The sequence below is a fragment of the Malus sylvestris genome, chromosome 15 (assembly GCF_916048215.2).
Source record: "Malus sylvestris chromosome 15, drMalSylv7.2, whole genome shotgun sequence".
Lineage (NCBI taxonomy): Eukaryota > Viridiplantae > Streptophyta > Magnoliopsida > Rosales > Rosaceae > Malus > Malus sylvestris.
This window is the reverse complement of record NC_062274.1, coordinates 20652416-20669362: the sequence shown is the minus strand read 5'-3', so window position 1 is coordinate 20669362 and position 16947 is coordinate 20652416. Positions and strand designations below refer to the sequence as shown.

Genomic DNA, 16947 nt, shown 5'->3' with positions numbered 1-16947 from the left:
TCTAGCCCTCTGAACCCTTCGATTGGAGATAGTCTTACTACCTAAGATTACGAATCTTTGGTCTATTAGTCGGGTTAACTTTGACGCAACACTTCCTTGGCTCATTGGTTTGTTTACTTGGAGTCACATTGATAAAGTGAGATTCTTTATGGATTATCTATTATCTCACAGTTTAACGTTAATTTTTGTGTTCATATTATAAAATTTTATTCAAAAAACATGAAAGGCAGAGAATTCATAGATAGTCTTATTTTTGAGAGGGTCCATTGTAGCATCTCTCTTTTTTTTTTTAATGAAAAAAATTCAATCTTCTTAACATAGATAGAGAGTTGAAGATTAAAGTTAAAGAATTATTCTTACTTATTGCATGTTATGTAAAATGAGTAGCCGGTAAATTGATTGTTCGAGTAATAGAAAGGCGGATAGTGTAATAATTTGTAACTTCAAAGTAATAAAGTTTAATTTTTCAGAAAAACAAGACCTAAACTATAAAGAGTGCAAATATGATAAATTATTACTATTTCCTTTATTTTTTAACAATAATTGGTTACTCTAAGTATAAACTCTTACTCAAAACTTTTAGTGTTTGAATCATAGATTTTTGTGTTTATAATCAAAATCGTTCATACTACAAATCACACTGTAAAAACTGTAAAGATCATCTCTGCAATATATGAATTAATACTAAGGTCATTTAGTCAATATATTATAGCATACATGGATGGTTTGTAATCTTTTTACCAATTGTGTTCATTTGTTTTTATATAGTTCGATGACTAAATGACTTTAATTTTAATTGATTTTTTTAAAGAGACAGTTTTTGCAGAGTGATTTATAATATGAATGGTTCTGATTATAAACAAAAAATTCTATAAATTGATAACGAATACTTTTGAGTAGAAGTTCCTACTCATCTTTTAAGTAGCCAATCATTTTTTTTTTTAGTGTAGTTCTTCTTTCATAGTTTTATGAGTAAATTGTACGAATGGTCCCTCAACTTTAATCAAATTGGAGCAATGGTCCCTCAACTAAAAATTCATTACCTTTGGTCCCTCAACTTATCAAAACGTGCAGCTATGGTCCCTCAACTAAAAATCCATTACCATTGGTCCCTGAACTTTAATTCAAGTGGAGAAATAGTCCTTTAACTTTAACCCAATTATAGCAATGGTCCTTCCAATATAACTCGTTTTGACAAATTTTTTGACATAGTTGACGAAAAGAACCATAATTATACACTTTGATGAGTTAAGGGACCCTAATTATATAAATGGTCATTCCAACATAGCTTATGTTGACAAAATTTTGACAAAATTGATGAAAAGGACTATAGCTACACATTTTGATAAGTTGAGGGACCAATGGTAATGGATTTTTAGTTGAGGGACCATTGCTCCAATTTGATTAAAGTTGAGGGACCATTTGTACAATTTACTCTAGTTTTATTTCTATTTTTAGTTTCGGAAAGTGGGGAAATTGAGGAAATATTTGGTTATATAATGGTAATAATAATGAGATGGGAAGTCCTTGTCTGGTGGTAGATGACGTTGGTAATCTAATCAGTTGCCTCTCTGACAAAGGGCCATTAACACGGACTTGGATTGTCTGCCCTCCCATTTCGGTGTCCTCCCCGTGCCCTCCTGTTTTGTGTGGTCACGGTTAAGCCACGTTAATATTTTATATTATTTTTTTATAAAAATAATAAAACAAAAAGAAATAGTAATATAAAATGTTGACGTGGCTTAACCGTGACCACAAAAACAGGAGGGCACGGGGAGGGCACCACAATTAGAGGGCAGACAATCCAAGTCCCCGTTAACACTCACGTGGTTTCATTTGTTTATTATCCACTTTGGAGAGGCCCACTCTCAATCAATTATATCACTTCTCTATACTACTGTTCCTACGTACCATTCACTACAACAAATTTTAATGAAACACTTCCGTTACTGTATATTTTTTAATGAAAATGATATTTTTACTTTAAAAAGTTACTTCTGATACTATTCACTTACAACAAATTTTTGTCTCTTTGATTAAAACTCAAAATTTTCAAACTTTTTTCATTAATTTTCCTTTCATTATATTCTTTTTCACCCCACCCCACACACACATATATATTTTCCTTTCAAGGGTGCAATACAATGAAATTATGCACCATTAACTCTTCATTTTTCACTTTTCCTTTTATCAAAGCCTCCACAAGCATCATGATCATCCATACAACACGGTCCAAGCCACAATACTTATCATGAGCCAGACTATCATAGCTTAATAAGTAAGCTTAACAGATCAAGCACAACATTATCCGATCTTGTGTTTGTTTATACAGGTTTACGAGGCCGAGTTTTGAACATTTAGGTCAAAATAAATTCTCTCTTACAATTCATTCATAGTTTTTATAATATTATTCAATCAATAAATGCTAGTCAATCGTCACATGAAGCTTATCCCTTCGATGTAGAGATAAATTTTGGCATAGGTGCCTAATTACATTAACTTTTATATGGGGTAAAATCAGAATAGAGATAATTTTCGTTCTTTTATGTGAGGCGTAGTACAAATAGTTCATCAAACAAACTCTACTTAAATTTCATCTTCAATGTATAAACTTTACCACTTATGATCAATACCAATCCAATCCTAGTCACTTCCCACTAATTATGAAGAACATTGCTTATTGAAGGAGACAAATAAGCATACAGCTAAAACTGTGAGGATTTAAATAATTATACAATTCTTGTGCTGCAGCCGCTTGAAGAATACATTGTTCAATAAACTCAAACACTCGAGTCATGAGGCGTGAAGATTTTTGAGCTTTAACATTTCCATATTTCCATCAGAAATGAAGATCTCAGTTCACAACAAAACCCTAGTCCTCTTTCTCTCACAACTCCTCTCACTCCTTGTCTCCAAAGCATGCCATTCAGTAGACAAACAAGCACTTCTCCATTTCAAGCACAACATCATTTCGGACCCTTCTAAACTGCTCCATTCATGGTCACTCTCCTCCGACTGCTGCTCCGCTTGGGAAGGCGTCGCGTGTAACCCTTCTGGCAGAGTTGTCAACCTCTCACGCCCGGGGCTTGTTTCGGGCAGTGACTTCCTGTTTGACACGTATATGTCCGGGACCTTATCTTGGCAACTTACCGTTTCTTCAACTTCTTGACCTCAGTAATCTCAAGGACTTGAAGCGTCCAATACCACCAGAATTTGGGAGCTATCTCACCTCACTCATCTCTTCCTTGATTCAAACAATCTCTTTGGCTCGATACCAACGACATTTCGCTACCTTTTTAAATTGGAGAAGCTCTATATTGGTAACAATTACATATCTGGTGTTGTCCCTTCATCTGTTTTTGGATCTTTGAGCTCCCTTTTGGAATTAGGCCTATCGAAAATAGGCTATCGGGGCCAATTCCAACTTCAATTGGGAAGTTGGTTTTGCTAACAAAGTTTGATCTACATGGAAACAATATCTCCGGAAGTATTCCCGTCTCCATTGGCTAGCTTAAGAGCTTGATATATCTTGATCTATCCGGAAATCGGATAAGTGGAAGACTACCTCAGTCCATTGCTGCAGTTTCGCAATTAGTCCTGCTGTATCTCAGTCATAATCAGCTCAATGGAAGCATTCCGTGTTCGACTTCTGGGCTTAATTCTCTGCTGTTTTGTCAGTTATCCCAAAACAAGCTCGCAGGTGCTTTGCCAGCATCACTAGGCCAGCTCCCAAAGATAGAAAGGCTCATTTTCGAGAACAACAAACTTTCAGGAAAATTACCAGCAATCATTGGCCACCTTGCAATTCTCACTGACATTTTCTTCTCCAACAATCGTTTTACAGGCAAGATTCCTTCAAGTTTTTCCAATTTACATAACCTACAAACAGTAGATTTGTCGACAAATCGATTCATTGGTCAAATTCCACCTCAGCTAGCAAAATTACAAAGACTAGACACTCTAGACCTTTCATTTAATCCTTTGGGATTGATTAGTGTACCAAGCTTTTTTGCAAGATTGAAACTTTTTCGGCTCTCGTTGGAAAAAACCGGCATTGAAGGGCAGCTTCCGTATCTTCATCATCTGTCTCCATATTTGACTTATCAAGCAATTCCTTGACTGGAAAGTTACCTCATCGGATAGGCAACAAGACTAGACTTTCATTTCTGAACTTATCAAACAATGGTTTTCACTCTTCAATCCCAGCTGAATTCAGAAATCTTTCACTCCTAATGGATCTTGATCTGCATCTCTAACATGTTCACCGGCCCGATCCATGAGGACACAATGGGAGATGTCAAAAAACTTACTCCACTTTTTCTTTCAAGCAATAACTTGAGTGGAAATATTCCTCCTTGCAAAGCCATTATTCCTGTTTCCGGTTTCACAGATAACCCTGGCTTGTGTGGAGCTCCACTTCCTCCTTGTAATCACTTCAGAAGTTCTGGCTTGAGAATTTGAGAGTTGGAATTTAAAAGTTTAGACATTAGTTTTGGAAGGCTTCATTCTTATGTCATTGCACACTCGGAATGTAACAACATCACCAATCTACTAGTTAAACTCACTTTTCAGTCATCTTTTACTCAAACATTCTTCTGAAACATTCATTTAGCAGAGTAGCAATCCATGGGACAGATTTAATTTTGCAAATCCCGGCAACTCACGGGATAGACAATGACTTGGGCACTGTGTGGCTAGCACAAGCGAGACGATGAAACTAACATTGAAAGTTGGGAGCCCTGGGACATTGATTGAGACCATGTTGCGTTCGAGTCTTTGAGAAGCAACACTACAATCCTACGTCCTAGCGGCTATATTTCCACCGCATGCTCCACAAATTTAGGGTTTCAATTTTCAAGCAAAGACTAATGATAAAGCTCCAAGCCCTAAATTGGAGCACCATGTGAAGTAGGTATTTGTTGATAATATAAAAAATATATATATAGTCAATATGTATACCTACTCTAATCTAAGGAAAGAAATCAAAGCAGCATTCAAAATTCAAGAGATTTGTAAAACAAAAATTGGCTGTTGGATTTTTCTGCTTGTTCTGTTGTTTGGAGATTGGTGCTTTGTGCTTGGCTTATGTGTATCCATGATTCTGAGACAGAATGGTAGTCATTGGTTTTGAAGATGCATCACCTTTACAAAGTGGGGGCGTTTCATAATTGACAAACGAGCATGCACTTGGAATGGTAATTGTGGGTTAGACAAGTTTGGTTAAGGTAACGAGCTCGTACTTTTTCATATAAAAATGACTTATATGGCACGAGTACACTGTTACCGTGACATTCCATGTCAATAATATAGAGACATGTAAGTTTTTTCCACATGACATGTTTTCATTGGCACTGAGACATTCTTGTTTCTACCTTTTGCACTCCTCCCATTAATTTCATCTCTTGATTATTTGGAATTGGAGAATGAGAGTTGCTATTTAAAAAGTCTATGGTTCACAAAACAAATTGGGTTAACTATATTTTACACTCTTAAGGTTTGAGGTGGTTTTTAAAATGGGCCATGAGGTTTCAATTTTCTTGTATTGCTCCTTAAGGTTTTGAAATTGTATCAATTTAAACATTTTTCTAATTAATTATTTACATCTTCATGGCCTACTTAAAATGGATCGTTTTGGTAAGTATATAATTAATTATTTGTCCAAAAGTTGACAAGCAGGCACCAGTGGTCTAGTGGTAGAATAGTACCCTGCCACGGTACAGACCCGGGTTCGATTCCCGGCTGGTGCATCTTATGATGTTTTTTTCCCTTCCAGCTCTTATTTACTTTTCCTTGCAATTTACTGCATGCCTATTGCCTAACCGAATTCATAACTGAATTTGGATTAACAGTGCTACTATATACACATGATATCTAGGCTTACATCGATCTCAAATTACATCCATCCTTAAGCATCTAAATTCCTACCACCAGTACCACCCAACCACCAGATAATAGCCTTAAAAGTGCTTCTGCTGATAGCCTGATATTAGAAAAAGTGCTTCTGCTGATAGCCTGATATTAAAAATTTAAACTCACTTTTCACTTTTTAGTCAGAACCCTCCCGTTTTTTGGTTGGGAGAAGCAAATTTATGGTCGCTTTTCTAAAAGGATAAAAGCATGTAAGGACCTTTGTAACACGATATCAAATGGCGACAATCCATAAGAAAATGTCATAGAGTGCCAAAGGTCTGGAAATAGCTCACTTTCATAAAATTAAAAAAAAAAATCGTCTGTAATAGAGGGCCAAAATGAATCTCCAAAAAAGATTTCAAGATCAAATGGCCAGATGGCTTTCTATTTGTAGCCCGGTTGGTATTTTGGGCCATCATTGGTCACGGAGCCTTTCCACTTTCAAACAAGTTGCTAGTGTTGAGCTTATAAGATGTTGAGCTACTATTTATATTGCCGATTGATTTTATGGTGGAACCTCAACTTTCTTCATAGCATCAGAGCAGGTTGTCTAGTGAAACCTCAACTTTCTTCAGCTACCTGGTATAAAAATGGAGATCGAAAAATATAACTTGGCACTATTCCTTAAAACTACATTTTTAGAGGGCTAAAAACGGTGACTTGGAAACCTATGTCGAAGGTTAGGTTTCAAAATCCCACTTATCTTGGATATTAGACCGTAACTCACAGAGCCGCGGACCTAAGGACACAGTCCGGTCTAATCCTCCGAAGGCCTATGTTAGCAGTTTCATGCGTATAAATTAATCAATCTTCATACATCACTCCAAGTCAAAACCAGAGGTTAGGCTTCATCCTTGAAATTTGTTGTACTAATTGAAACCATAAAATTTGTTTTACCAACCGAGAACTGGAAATATTATTTTGGGATTTAAAAATGTAAGACAGATTTCACATTTTTTTGGGGAATGATGGTGATGGTGGTGGGATGCGATGAGGTGAGGGAGGAGTTGGGCTGGTGGGCGACGTCGCGTGGAGGAGGAGGAAAGAAGACAATGGGACACACTAGTGAAGGAAAATATAAAATCTTGTGCAGTGTCGGCATCTGGAGGCAGCAGCTGATGCGAGTGAGATAGCAACTGTTGCTAGCGATAGCATCCCTCGTATATTAAAGCAAATCCGAAAGGAGTTTTTGCTGCCAAATTTTGTCCACATGTTCTAATTTTTCAGAACATGCATGCATAGCTTTAGACGTATTCAAGAACATGCATTCCATACTTTAGCCTTGGCGTAAAGCTTAGGCAGGCAGCAGGCTTGTAGTTTATGCGTCATTGTCAACAAGGATATATGAGCGTTTAATTTTGAAGCAAGCAAACGGCGCATTATAGTCCTCAACTGTTTTGGCAGCATTCTTATCATGCGAGTAAACAGCTAAATTACCAAAGAGCGTTTGGTTCAATGAGTACTACTCTCAAATTTTTCGCTCAATGCTAGGGTTTGAGTCTAACTCCATAGTCGCTCGTTGTCCTTGGGGGTAAACCTACTCTTTTGACAGTATTTCTTTATGTGTGCCTGGTGGTATGGTACAGTTATACGATCAAGTGCCACAAGGTCAAAAACCCTTTTCTTTCCCTTCTTTTATATATGTTCCAACTTCAAATGCTGGACTCTCTCCCTCTTCAGATTAAATGGATTGTGTTAGCATTGAAAGGGAAATTTCTTTTATTCCTCTTCTTTCTGTCCCAGAATTTCCTTATTTGATTTCATGATGGGGTTTTTAGTCCTCCACCAAGGAGAGAAAATATAAATATTTTTGAATGATGGGCCTTAACTCATTCCTTCAAGTTCAAACAGAAATTGAACCTTAATAAAATACATATTTTAAGTAGCCTCAGGTTAAATCAGTTCGCTTAGGTAGTTTGTCGTAGGTGTAGGATACCTCATCCGCTCCCTCAAAGTTCGAATCTCACTCTCTGTAACTTATAAATCTTGTAATAATTTAAAATTTAATGTCTCATAATTAAAAAAACACAGATTTTCGTAGCATACAATTTAAATCATCTCCATTCTCACACTTCAGTTTCCATAATTTCACTGTGCTGGCACTCACATGATGTATAAACCTCCTAATATTTTACCTGAAGTAGTTTCAAAACATTTCACTTTTTTTTCCTGCAGCATGCTGCATGCCCTTCTGTGAAGGGGAGATTCATGGCAGTCCACATCAAGCTGCCAATATGCTACCCGATACCCATGGTTTGGGACCACGAATCCTTGGAATCTAATCAATCATGGAAGCAGGGAGTGATTCCCCCTCCCACACCATTGTGAAAATCGTACACGACGAATATTAACAAAGTTACAATTTAGACTTGAGATTACTTACTCTAAGTTAAATCCAATAGACGATACCTCATCTTGACCAAGACAAAGAGTGTGAAAGAGGATATTACTATTAAGAGTTAAATCAAAGAAAACACATTACATCAAACAACTCATTATTGTACTATATTTTCAATTACTTCTAAATAGTGTCACTTAGTCTATAGTCTAACCTACTTTTATACAATTTAATTTACGCATTTGTCTTTCAATTCTTTATTTTATGACACACTTGTTATTCAATTTTTTCCTTGTCTATTCAAATCCATTTAAATACAAGCACTTTTACGTTTTGTGTTATTTTCTTCTTGGTCGAAATTACTATTTGCATTCTTGTTCCTAATTTCATTTACTTCTTTTCGCTTGCTTTAAGTTTTCATTGGGTTTACTTTATATTCTGTTTCGATCCTAATTTTGATTTTTTTTTTTTTTTTTTTTTGCGTTAGTTGTTGGTAAGAAGTTCCTTACTGGACCGAACACCATTTGTTAACTCTCCCTGATTTGAAAATGCTTGAATAGCTGAATTAGTAAGAAAATTATGTCAAATTGTTTCCACGTTTATAATTACACTTACAAATGAGCTAAGAGCCTGTTTGAGTTTGTTTATTGTCCGAGCATTTGATCGTAATCGCTTGAATGAATAAAAATAGTTGGGTGGGGTATCTAATTTATGAAGTTAATATGCTTGGAGAGCTTCGTTGGGAACTTGTTTTGGATGGACTCGAATCAAACCGTAACAACAAGGACACGTGACATGACACGAGTCACCTTCCTCTTCATTGGAAATTTCACAAGATTCCGTACTTTCTGTTTGTATTTTCACTTCTGCACTTCTCAGCTTCCCGTACCATCATCACACACAACAGGCAACACCACGCTCCAACTCCAACTCCAAGTATCCAACACACACCCAAAGACTGACAGAGGCGACACACTGACACCAAGGGCATCTCCCTCCAACCAAATTAATTTTGGGACAATGCTGGACTTATATTTTATGACAAGTTATTATTCCGTAAAAATTTATTCGATTTGAAAACTGTTAAGTCTTTCATGTGAGTAAAAAGAGTGATTATTTGAGAATGTTATTTGTTATAATTAGTGTTGATTTGTTCTACTCCGACCAACAGCCAAATGATTTTCAAATTTTTATTAAGTACAAGTGATATTACAATTCTAATTTACACTATAGAGAGGGATGATTTGAATTCGGGATACAATGAGTTGAAAAGGAATATCCTAACCACTTGCTAAACGCTCTTCAAATTTCAATGACTTTGTTTTAAAAGAATAATTTTGATTATGTCATTCGTACGATAAATGATGCTACGTTTTAGTGCAAGAGTAATAGTTCGGGCCATGACATGGTGATTTTCTTTGTACATGGAACACGAGCTAGTATATCACGTGTCATAATGTAAGTAGAGAAAATATATGTTTTTCACTATCCTCCAATTGTACTATGAATGACATTGTACTAACCCATTTTCTTTCAAAATAAGAAGTACTAGCTCGTTTTTTAATATTGTTAGAGTAAAATTAACAATTCTTAATAAAATGCTTACGTCTGTAATGTCTTATTGTATTCGTTTCTCTTAGTATTTATCCTGACTTAGGAGTCTAAAGATTTCCTATTGGTGGATTGGCCTCATTAAATCCTACATTAGGTGTGCACATTTTATTTGTTTATTTAACTGCATATGTGTAGGATACTTTCGTATATGTTGTGGATATGGAAATTGATTGGAGAAATGACATTTACATTGAATTTTATGTTAGAACCTATTAAGAGAATCTACAAAAGAGTTTAGAAAACTAAATTTGAAGTGCCATATAGAATTTTTTTGTGCTCCAACAAACTTGTCAAATGAGTCTTCAAATTTAGAAAATTTCATATAGTCTCTAGATTTAGAGACTCTATCTCATTCTTCAAACCCTCTTTTTATTATAATAATTTGTCTTTGTCAACTTTTTTCAAAAATGAAATTTTAAAAAAAAACATTATTAGTTCCCTTAGTGATAAGGTTGTTAGAAGATAGTTATGTGGTAAAAAATAAAACCTAGGAATTAGGCCCATGTGACGAAGTCTATTAAGATTTAGGCTCAAAATTGAAAATTCTGTCAACTTTCTGTTAATTATTAGCATAAGTTAAAACGAAACTCTCCGTTAATTATTAGTACGTTAGACTTACATGTGAGGCTAACTTTTATCTTCTTAGTCTCACATGTGAGCCTCATAAGCTAACAATTAACAGAGAGTTGACGGTTTCAATTTTTGGTCTAAATCCTAACAGACTTTCACATAGGCTTAAATCCTAGTTTTTTTTTTTTATATCGCAGGGGCTATCTTCCAACTATCCTATCACCATGGGTACTATTAATCCAATTAAGTCTTTTTTTTATTAAGTCACATGATGGAAAGTAATAAAAAAATAATGAGATTTGTGGAGACGGTTGGAGCAAAATTGCGAATCAACAAATTTTAGTTTTAAAACAGTTTCGTGGTCAACAAATTTGTATTTAAAAAGTCACATTTACAAAAATTGTTATTGATACTCACACCTTCTAAGTTAAAACTATTACAATCTTAAAACATTTTTTTTCTTAACAAATGATATTAACTATATTAGATATATTAAAATAAAATTCTACGACCTGAGCCAAATATTGTCATTAATCACCCGTTTTAGTTTTGTTGGGCTCCATTTGCCGAGGAGGGGACGATCCCCATTAAATTGAATTTTTGAAGCTCACTTTTTAATTTTTGAAATTCCAGAAGAACGTTACCATAATTTTCAAAATTCAAAATTTAAAACCCAAAATACAAAAGAAGAAATTAACAATGGAGAGAAGCGACGGATTTTAATTGGGCAATGTCACCTGTCCAATAGTAAGACGCCACGTGAAGAAATGACCCCGGGCGGTTGAAAACGACTGCCGGAAATTCTCCGAAGCCGGCTCCCTCTCCTGGTCTCGTGTATGTTTTTACCATTTAGTAAACCGTCAACTTTCGGAATTTCGCTCACGTATTTGATGGTCTATACCCATTTTTGTCTTTTCAAAACATTTGCTGATTTTAGTTTTCAAGTTACAAAACTACCCCTGCCGCTCACCGGTTATTGCGGTTTATGAAACGTTGTTGAGTCACTCGGCCACTGACGTTAATGAACTTATTTTGTTAATGAACTTATTTTAAATAGGATTTCAGTGAGAGTGTATTTGGCACTAAAGGCTGGTTTGGTATTGCTGTGCTTTGAAAAAAAAATTGTTTCTACTGTGCTGTGAGAATAAACTCATTTTTACTGCTTCACGTTTTCAGTTATTTTTTTTCACCCAAAACTGTAAAAATAAAATGTTTTTAAGTGTTTACCAAACACCTTTTTGAGCTCAGTTTTTTTTTTTTTTTGATATCCACTTTTATAAAAGCACCTCGGTACTAAACCAGTACTAAGCTAGCTACATCAAATTATTGCCACTCAGTACTACGGTATGATGATATTCCTCTTCACTCGGAAGTGAGAAGTCTTATGTTTGAATCTCGTTGATGGCGAATTCGATACCAAATTAAGTTGCCCATTATGTGGCTTAGCCGAACTCTTCATTCCCTTAATGTAAAAATATCGATGTATTAAAAAAAAATTATCAACTTTGGTTCTAATTAAATTTGGCTTGACACCAATTGACCTAATTAGATGAGGTTGTTAAAATCATTGAGTTTAGTCACATTATTTCGTTCTATTATTGATTTACTTATGTTGCAACATGTACATCTATTTACTAAACTATATATATATATATATATATATATATATATATATATATATATATATTTAAGAGCAGCTTTGCGTTAAGCCAATGAGAACAGATCCTCTCCAGAGCTAAGCAGTTGGAGCCTCCTCATCAAGCAATCTAGGCCGTTGATTGATGTGCACATCAAATCAGGACCGTCGGTTGTATGTGGTGGGCCAGAAAAATGAATTAATAGAAATCGTTGGATTTAATTTATGCGGCCCAGATTGTTTGATAAGGAGGCTTCGATTGCTTAGCTCCAGAGAGAATCCGTTATCTAAGGCAATAGGCTAGGGCATTATGTCGGCCTTCAAATCTACATCTACGTAATATCATATGACAATCCATAAAATTGAGATTTACTAGCTATAAATTTGCAAAGAAAAAGCAAGGCAGACTAAAAAACGTGTGATTGCCGCATTCAAATTAATAATATCACATAACAGTAAGACGGACTTGCCAATTTAGTTCAGCACCAATTCCACCAAATCCCAAGGAGAAGTCAAAAGAATAAGGTATCGTTTGAGGATTTGGATCCTCATCGGATTCCCTCCCTGAGGATCCTAGGGATCAACGAATACGGACAGTTGATAAAAAATCGTGCAGCCACAATTTTATTTTATTTTATATTTTTTATGCAAAATGATGCTGCTACTTTACTTTTAAAAATATAAAAAAAATATTTAATTAGGACCGTACGATTTTTTATCAACGATTCGTGTTAGTTGATCCTTAGAATCCCCAGGAGATCCGAAGAGGATCCAAATCCATCGTTTGAGTATGTATATATAAATAAATATTCTTTTGTGAAAATAATCATGAGGGAAGGGAGACTCGGAGACAAAAAGCTGGGGCCATGTCATTGACTCACTGGTACACATCATCATCATCATCAACTTTCTCTGGCCTTGCTTCAAAGCCATGTCTGTATGTAGGTACTGCTGTAACTGTCGTTGTAGAACTCGATCGTTGCGGAGTTCGTAGATTGGGCTTAAGAAGGGCATCATATAAATTTGGTCGTACCAAATCCCGGGCAGGCATGTAATGTATTAATTTCAAAATTATATTTTAATTTTTTATTATGTTCCTATCTGCATGAAGTTACTACCTCTGTCCAATTTATGTTGGGAGAATGATTTTTGTTGGTGTAAAAAACACTAATATCCTGGCAATGCATGTAGCAACAATTTATTCATTCTTTTTAAGAAAGCTATATTTTTACGGGAATGGTAGAGTTAGGATTTTATAATAATGAGGTCATAATATATACTTCTAAAAATTTATCATACTTTCATTTATATTGTTAAGGGTGTGTTCTCATATTTTAGAAATGTCAAATTGCACCAAGAGACAAATGAGAAAACACTCAGAGTTAGGACATAAAATAAAGAATATCAGAGAAAATCTTTTGTCAAAGATGGAGAGTGATTTTAACATATACCCTTAATAGAAGTGTAGCAAGTTGTATGTTCTTTCTTAGTTCTCATAAGGCTCAAAAGGAGATTGAGTTTAGGATCATAAGAATTTAGCTCGGGTATTGTGCTTAATTGAGATTTAATGTAAGTTCAAGGAGAAGATAGATAGAGGAGAGAAAGAAGAAAAATATAGGGGTAATGAGTTGTTTTGCTACAAAAAGGAGAACTACTGAGATAAGATGAGCTTGGAGCAGAGTAGGCTGACAAAAAAAAGGGCTAAAAATGGAATTGGATCCTTTCCTGAGCACAAGGAGCGGATCCTCCTGACCAACACACATGGGCCGTTAGATTTTCATCCAACGACTATAATTATTATAACTTTAAAGGGATCTCCCTGTTTGTAGATGTTGGATAAAAATCCTACGATCCACGTGTGTTGGTCAGGAGGATCCGCTCCTTGTGCTTAGGAGAGGATCCAATTCCGCTAAAAATCACCTACAAAACATTGTTTTTATTGAACTTGTTATAGGGGTCAAGACAAATTAACAAGGGGGATTACATTGAGTTATTGGGGTTATGGGCACTCAATGCCCACACTGTAGCTCCGCCATCGGGGATGGCTGAGCGAATATGATGCCCTTGCCAATTAGGATTTGAAATGATAATTACACACTATTTTTTTTGCTTCTACACACTTTCTTTATTTATAGTTATTGAATTGAATATATCAAACGAAACAAACCAACAAGATTAAGCAAGGGTGCGTAGAGAGATAAAAATTATGTGTGGTTATCATTTCCCATTAGGATAACCAAAATATATGTAATCGTTCAACTTTTTTCGTTAAACAATAATTCACTCATTTGATGTCGTAAATCATTTGAAAATTGATTTTCACTCGTTTGTTTTATTTTACTTTTATGCATACTTATAAAGTTTAATAATAATAAAAGGGTAAACATAAAACTAAAATGAATTGTCGTTCATTAAAGTAAATTTGAAACGCTAACTAAAATGAGATTTGAATGTAGTCAATTAAATGCATACAATTAGATTTTATTTCCTTGAAATTTTAATTAAAACCTTATCGAAAAGAGTTGTCAGAGTAATTAATTGCGAACAATTAACTGAAATGAGATCTAACAGTTATTTGCTAAGTGCAAACAGATGAAATCTTTTTTATAGCTATTAATTAAAGGAAAACTAATGAAAATGGTTTGAAAACTTTGAGTTTTAATGATAAGGACAAAATAAAGGGTAAAGTGAATAGTACCATGATTAACTTTTTAGTGTAAAAATGTGGTTTTTCGTTAAAGTGAACAGTATCGGGTGCTTTTCATTAAAACAAGGTCAACTACGTACACACTTATTTTGAAACTGAAGCGAGATCTAACTATGCGTCCATTTTAAACCAAAATCTTGACCAGTTTAGAGTAGATTTCAGCAAAAATGTTATTCTTACTGTCTATTTATCGCATCTCTCTAATAGAGATGAGATAGATTAGATCCACATATGTTTGTAGGTCATACTTTTATTAAAGAGATGATATAAATAATAATATAAATAAATGATAAATATAGCATACTTTAGATTTAGTTGCATTAAATTCCATAGTTTTCTCTCAAAAGACAAAGTTTTGGTGTGAAAAAAAAAAAAGAAAAAAAAAACAAGCGCAAAGTGTAATTTAGAGAAATGGATCCTCTCTTGAGCTTAGGATAAGAATCCTCATGAGCAGCCAATTCGGGTAGTTGAAATTTGATCTAACGGTTCAAAACAGAAGACCTCTTTAAAAATTATAATAACCGTTGGATCAAATTTGAACAGTTCGAATGGGCTGCTTGAGCCCCAGTTCTGTAATTTAGGGGTTAACTTGGTAATAAAGCGCGAAAACAATGAGCGGGGAAACAAAACGTAACCAAGATGAGCGGCGATTAACGCGGTAGGCAAATTATGTAATTTAGTCAAAAGCAATGGGCAAGTTTATTTTTTTCCTTATTAAACAAGAAAAGTAAAAAGAAAAAAAAGAAGAAAATACAACATAGGTGGCGGTTTCCTAGGTGTTGACGAACCCATCGTTTCCATGGGACGAACCACACCCTATAATTCTTATCCAAATGGGTAAATCGTCAAAATGATCCATGAGATTTGCATAACTCATCACTTTGATCATTGAGATTCCAAATTGATAAAAGTGGTCCATGAGATTGTCCACCATCCATCATTTTTGTCATTCCGTTAAAAACTCCGTTAAATGTCTCGGAGCTCTTGGCCGAAAGTTTGGGCAATTTTCAAAGCTTCGTAACTCAATCGTTTATTAAACAAATTCGACCCATAATATATCAAAATGAAGATAGGAAAGTGTAGAATAAGATTATACCTATTTTGAAGCCCAATGGTTGCCGGAGATTGTCGGAAAATAGGTATAATCTTATTCTACACTTTCATATCTTCATTTTGATATATTATGAGTCGAATTTGGTTAAGAAACGATTGAGTTACGAAACTTTGAAAATTTCCCAAACTTCCGACAAAGAGCTCCAGGACACTTAACTGAGTTTTTAACGAAATGACCAAAATGATGGATGGTGGACAATCTCAGGGACCACTTTTATCGATTTGGAATCTCAGGGACCAAAGTGATGAGTTATGTAAATCTCAGGGACCATTTTGATGATTTACCCTATCCAAAATTGAATAAAAAGTTGGAAAAAAAATCACACTAAAATGGAAGTTACACAAATATGGTTTCCTAATTGTGGATATGGTCCGACTTGGCCTACCATATTTGTACAAATTCCAAACAAGGAGAAGAAAATACACTTTGGTATAGCGACACTCAACCTTCAATTAATTAAAACAGATTTAAAGTCCAATTTATAATCTTACACGAATATATGAACAATATGTATTTATAATGAATGTGATACTAACTTACTAAGTATTGAAACATTGGGACTTGTCGTAGATGATTAGCATCTCGTTGTTTGGTTGTTAAAAGGAAAACTCTTTCGAGGAGTACTTTTCGATGTTTTGGAACACCGCCTAGACACCAATTGACATTATTATTTTATTTTTTTGGAAATCAATTGACATTATTATATCATTCTTTTACTAACACATAAAATAATACATTATGTGACTTGTTTTTACGCTATCAAAAAATTTATCGACTAAAGGGGGGATAGTGATTTCTGACAGAAAAAGAAATATATTTTTTGATTTCATTTTTTTTTCCTTTTAAAAGCATTCAATTGAAACTGTAGGGTTGAATAGTAAACAGACTGCAAACGTATCCAAACGGGTGTAAATACAGAGAACAGTTGTGGGTGGATGTATCAAGCGCGAGGGTGTAGAAAGCCAAAAAGGAAAAAAAAAAAAAAAGAGGGATAAAAATCAAAAGAGAGAGAAAAACGAGAAAGAAACGGGCACTTTTAGTAATAGGCCGGGGATGCT

General features: G+C 34.8%; 1 non-coding gene across 1 annotated transcript; it reads left to right on the top strand.

Annotated features, from left to right (window-relative positions):
- The first annotated feature begins 5676 nt into the window (after positions 1-5676).
- On the top strand, positions 5677-5747 carry TRNAG-GCC (transfer RNA glycine (anticodon GCC)). Its single transcript has one exon. It is a non-coding gene; the product is annotated as a tRNA-Gly (tRNA).
- Positions 5748-16947: the final 11200 nt, after the last annotated feature.